The following is a 6,495-nucleotide window of genomic DNA, read 5'->3' as shown; positions in this document are numbered from 1 at the left end:
GGGCTCTCTGGACATTGCTACTCCTTACCCTGCCCTAGGGTTGGAAAGGAAGTCCAGACTATGATGATGATAATGATGGGACCATTCCTAGAAATATCACTGTCTCCCTTGCAAAATCTACTTCCAAGAGATTAGGTGTGCTACTCCGACCCCGTGATTTCTTTACTCCTGGGCAGTTGTTAACTTTATACAGGGAACTCATTCGCCCCTACGTGGAATGGAACTAGCATTTTTAAAGGGGCTTCTCACATAGAGCCCTGCTATACAGGGTCAAGTTGATTGCTTTTCATCTCATCAACTCCCCTCCTCCTACTGACTCCCTTCAGCCTTTCTTACACTGCAGTCTTGCTATTTTACCACATTACTCTCACTGTTTCAATGACCATTGTTATTCTTGAAGGTGTATATAGATTTTTGGAAATAATTATGGACCCTGAATACACAGGATAAGAAATAGTTGCGTACATGAAAGTGTAGAATATGACTGTTTTGATCCAGAGGTGAAAGAATGTGTTAGGATGTTAAAACCATGTAGAAAACATTAGTGTTGGTAGCCTATATCTCGGTAAACATAATTAAGAATGAAACAAGTGGCACCCCAGATAGAGAAAATTGCATAAATAGGAGAATGTATAAGAAAGTATTAAGTCAGGATATGACAACTGCTGAAGGGGGTCGCAAGAAAGAGCATAAAATGAGAATCATTGTACCTTAGAGGTGTTCAGAAGAGTAAAGGGAGTTGTGAGAGTATAACTTTAGGAGGAAACCAAAAATGCCATACCTCTTCCTGTGTGCGGGCTCTGTCACTCCACGAATGACACTGGGAGCTAAGAAGCTGATGATGATAATGTTGAGAATAATACATTAATATCCATTTCGTAGGATTTCTCTACTAACTGTCTCACTGCAGACTGTTGATCCTCACATCTTTTTCCACTTGTAAGACCACCCTGTTCGTCGCTGTTCAGGTAATCCTTACTTTTTCTGTCACTGTTGTTTCATATACCATTATTGCAACACTCGTATAACTAATAGAATGATCATTTTGCACTTACTTTGTTCACCATTATTCCTGTATAGACTTAAAATCACTGCATTCTTTCGTTCGGCTGAAGCAAGTCCACTTGCCTAATCTTTCGTACATAATTTTCGCTGACACATTAGGTGGTAGGTTGTGGCAACCGTCATCCACTCACTTGATGTAGTGCTGCATACTTCCTTAGCCTTTATCATCCGCCCTCCTCTCTTCCTATTTTTCCCATCTTTCCTGTCACTTCTTATTGCTTTTCTTTCCTTTACAGGTGGCTTTACGAATTTGAGTGACAAGCCAAATGGTTTCCTGTAAGCCAAGAAACCACTTACAACCCTGAGTGGTAACCATATAACCAAACCATACGTGTTCCCTACGTGTCAACAAGTGGGTTGGTGGAGGGTTAGTACCCCATCCCGTAAAACAAATAACTCATAGTCAATGGCCACCCCTTACGATATTACGGCGTCTGGCAATAGATAGATAGATAGACATTATTGTACTTTCTCCACTGCACTTAATCGTCTCCGCATGCACCTTATCAGTGCCTGCTACCTTTCCTTTCTTCAACCGCATTACAGCAGTCTTTTAATTTTGATGTCATATTTCCTGGCACCAAGTAATTTTTTACACATAATCAAAATCATTCAGGTTTGCTATTGCTCTGCTGTCTTCATTCCGATTCATCAGACTTAAACACGTTCGTTCCATGTCCCTCTTACCCCACATTCATTTGTTTGTATTTTCACCCTTGAAACTTTACATTTTTCCTGCCAAAACTAAGGCACGTCGTACCAACCAGAATTGACACTACACAGCCCAGCTAGCACACCACGCTACCCAGCCACCACATCACGCTACTCTCCCACCACGGCATTCTGCAACACAGCCGTGTCTCTCTCCTTCATTTTCCACACGCTTTTCTTACCCTTACGACCTCTTGTCTCACATCTCCGCTTTCAGCTAACAGCGCCCCTCCGATGCTGTCAGTGTCCCTCCTGTGCTACCAGCGTCTGTTCTGTGTTATCACTGTCCCTTCTGTGCCATCATAATTACTCTTGTGCTCTCACTGACGGTCTCGTGTGTAACTGCCAGTCCTGTGCTATCAGTGTCATTTGCTCATGTATCAGTGTACCATTCTGTGCTATCAGTGCTCCGTCAGGTTTCAACACCTAGTACTTTACAGTCAGATCATTTACTGGTCTAGTCCATATTTACTTAGCAGTACTGGGGTCTTCAGTATATTACCAACTACACCGGCTCGGATTCTAGGGAATTATCAGGACTTTGCGTAACATTATTTTCTGCACTAATTACGCTCGGGTAGTCGATGAGCGATAAACAACTTTCTTGTTCCGTTACATTACTCCTCTACATTCAATTTCTCCTACCTGATTCTTATCACTGTCTCCACTATGAATATCTGTCTATCTATCTATCTATCTACTGTATCTATCTATCTATATCTATCTATCTATAGATATAGATATATAGATATATATAGATATAGATATATATATATATATATATATATATTCACTGCCAAAGACTATCCGAACCATCATTTTAAAGAGGAAAACAACTCTACTTAATTTCCACAAAACTAGAACGAAGTAGTCATCTAACGTGACCTCACCTTATGTACCTCTGGAATTACAACTCTGACTATTTTGAAAACAGCGCCCTTGCATCGTATCATTTTTATGTTATCATATCCCACGCTGTTAAAGGAATCTCAGACATCTTAACAGAAACGTAGACTATCTGCAAGAAGGCAAATCGGGCACAGCTCACGAAAGCACAGTACAAGCACAGGAAAATAAGCTATTATCACAGCAAGTGAATCATATCTACAGCCAACAACTACCATATGTTTTCCAATTTTAGTTGCACTATAATTATTATAACCTTAAGTCACACGGGAAAGAAAAAGACTAACGGAATTTCCTTTGCTGACCCCAACTGAAACACTTATTATTTTTATTCCCAGCATGGACCTCTCTACGAGCACGTAATCAATCAGGCTTCTTTCAACACGATACCCGTTCCCTCTATACCATGTATATTTATGTGCATCTTTGTGCTTATAACTCGTATATCAAACACAAAGATGCACATAAATATACATGGTATAGAGGGAACGGGGACCGTGCTGAAAGAAGCCTGATTTATTACGTGCTCGTAGAGAGGTCGATGCTGGGAATGGTTGCTGATACGAGGGCCGTGAGGGGACGATGTGGAGGTCTTAAGATCATAGGATTGTGGTATACAAGATCTAGCTGAGAAGAGTGAGGAGGATTGGAGAGAGAGGAGCAGTCAGGGAGAAAGATTGAAAGTTGAGAAGCTGAGGATCAAAGAAATGACAGATGATTACAGGATCAAAGTAGAGGAGGAGTTAGAATCAGTGAATTGGAAAGAAATGGAGCTGGACAGCCTGTGGAATGCATATTGGGATTCCTTAGTTAGGAATGCTAAAGCGGTGTGTGTTGTGGCAAGATTGGCAACAAAGAAGAAAGGTACGGTATGGTGGGATGATGAGCTTAAGAGAGCAGTGGAGGAAAAGAGGAAGAAGTGGCTACAGTGGTTACAGTACAGAGTTCAGTTGAAGTAAGAACTGAATATATTGAGAGCAAGAAGCACGTAAAGAGACTAGTGATGAGGAAAAAGAAAGAGGTAAATGACGATCTAGGAAGGAAAATGAATGCAAACTACCCTGATAATAGGAAGTTATTCTGGAAAAAGGTGCAGAAATGTAGAAGTGAAAGCGGAAAGAAATGTGATGGTGTGAAGGATGTAGGTGGTAGATTATTAACCCTTAGGGATCAAGTAAGGACCAGATGGAAAGAATATTTTGAAAGCCTAATGAATGGGAATAGAGAGAGCAGAGCAGCTGTAAGGATGATTGGTTTGTGGAGTGAGCAGAGAAGGAATGCAGTGCTTGGAGACATGACACTTCCACAGGTGAAGAGTGCTGTGAAGAGGCTAAAAAAAACGGGCAAGCAGCTGAGGTTGATGTGTATGCAGGGTGCTTTAGTGTAGAGAGTGGAATGACGTGCTTGTTGGGGATATGTAAGAAGGCATGGATGTGTGAAACTGTGCCAGCAGAGTGGAAAAGGGATGTGACTGTACCCCTGTACAAAAATAAAGGCGAGCGAAGTGAGTGCAAGAATTATCGTGGTATAAGTTTACTGAGTGTGATAGGGAAGGCATATGGAAGAATCATTATAGAGCAGGTAAAAGAGATGTCATCAGTCCTAGTGATGATGAATAGGGTGGCTTTAGGAGTGGCAGAGGATGTGTGGATCAAATATTTGCAGTAAGACAGTTAGCAGAGAAGGCTTGTGAGAAGGACCATAAGGTGTTCATGGCATTCATGGATCAGTAAAAAGCATATCACAAATTGGACAGAGAAGGACTGTGGAAAATTTTGCGCATGTACGGTGTAGATGGTAGGATGCTAGGTGCCGTCAAGAGTTTTTATGATTGTAGTGAAGCATTATAAGGGTTAATGGGCATCTAAGTGAATGGTTCACGATCGGTGTGAGCGTGCGACAAGGTTGTGTGATGTCCCCATGGTTGTTCATTATATATATATATATATATATATATATATATATATATATATATATATATATATATATATATATATATATATATATATATATATATATATATATATATATATATATATATATATATATATATATATATATATATATATATATATATATATATATATATATATATATATATATATATATATATATATATATATATATATGGATGGGATCATTAGAGAAGTAAAAACACAAGTAATGGAGAGGGGGATGGCATTGGTAAAGAATGGTGATGGATGGAATACCTCAAATTTGTTGTTTGCTGATAATGCAGTTCTGCTTGCAAATACCAGACAAGAACTTGGTAGGTTAGTGCAGAGTTTTGCTGATGTCTGTGAGCGTCTTGCCTTGAGAGTAAATGTAGACAAGAGTGAAGTGGTGGTTATTGAGGAAGAAGGTGACTCCCAGTGCGATGTTACAGTGAATGGAGAGAAGTTGGAATTGGTGAGAGAGTTCAAATACCTGGGTACAGTGATAGAAAGGAGAGGAAAATGTGCAAAAGAAGTGAAAGTAGAGTGACACAAGGAGGAAAAGTAGCTGGTGCAATGAAGGCCTTGATAAGAAACCGAGGCTTGAGTGCTGAAGCTGCATGAGGCTTACCTGAAGGAATGTTGGTGCCAACTTTGAGATATGATGTGAGACCATGGTGTGGCATGAAAATGAAAAGTCATGAGTAAGAGCAGTGGAGATGGGACTGCTAAGGAATGTATGTGGAGTACAGAAGGTGGATAGGACACGAAATAACGTGATTCGTAAAAGATGTGGATTGAGGAAGTCTGTGGACACCAGAATCGAAAAGAGTGTACTGAGATGGTATGGTCATGTGGAGAGAATGGATAACAATAGAGTGGTGAAAAAGGGTATATCTGAGCTAATTTGCAGGTGGAAGGAGACGAGGTAGGCCAAGGAGAAGCTGGAGAGATGTGGTGGATGAGTGTGTGAGTAAGAGAGGTTTGGAAGCCGGTGAAGCTAGGGAGACATCGAGCTGGCTGGATGAATGCTGTGAGGAGAAGTGCATGATCAGGGATTTAGGACCCCTTTTTAACGTTGCAGCTCCGGATTTACTCAACCGGATACGTTTTTGTGAACCTACAGAACGTGGTGAATGTTTGGGCATATCCGATAGAGCCAGGATTCCGGGGGCTTGAATGATGAGTGAATGAGAGCGTGGCCCATTGGATTGGGCAAATTTCGGCTTTCTGGACATTGCTACTCCTCGCCCTGCCCTAGGGTGGGAAGGAGGTCTGGATGATGATGATGATGATGATGATATTAATAATTATTATTTTTGTACTTGTTATTATTGCTATTACTATTATTATTATTATCATCATAATAATTATCAATCCTACAAAACAGCATAGTATCATTTTCAGCAACGACCTACACCTTTGCACTGCTAGCTGAATGTGTGTGTGTGTGTGTGTGTGTGTGTGTGTGTGTGTGTGTGTGTGTGTGTGTGTGTGTGTGAATTAACTCCTCCTAGGCTATCTGATGAAGGTGAGTGTAACTTCTTAGGTGAATTCGTCGGGTTACTAGGAAGATCTTCCAATATTCACAAGCTGTACAATGGACTTACATTCTTAATGAGATTCAGGGACCTCAACCCTCACCAGTGATTCTTGAGAAGTCAACCCTCTCCCCCCACACACACACAAATAAATAAAAATCAGAAACAAAAGAAATATTGGAATTAGCTTCCCAGGTGAGCTCGTTTGGTTACTCCAAAGGTCTTTCACTCTGAACAGTTCTCCAATCATGGTTATCAGGGGAGTCAGCCTGTCACGAATTCGCGCGAGTGTATGTTGTTACATAGCCTATGATTTCATCATCCTTTGTGTAATTTTA

This window comes from Coenobita brevimanus, chromosome 93 (genome assembly GCF_032717465.1).
Source record: "Coenobita brevimanus isolate Jiangsu-jjx chromosome 93, ASM3271746v2, whole genome shotgun sequence".
NCBI lineage: Eukaryota > Metazoa > Arthropoda > Malacostraca > Decapoda > Coenobitidae > Coenobita > Coenobita brevimanus.
Note: the sequence above shows the minus strand (reverse complement) of the source record.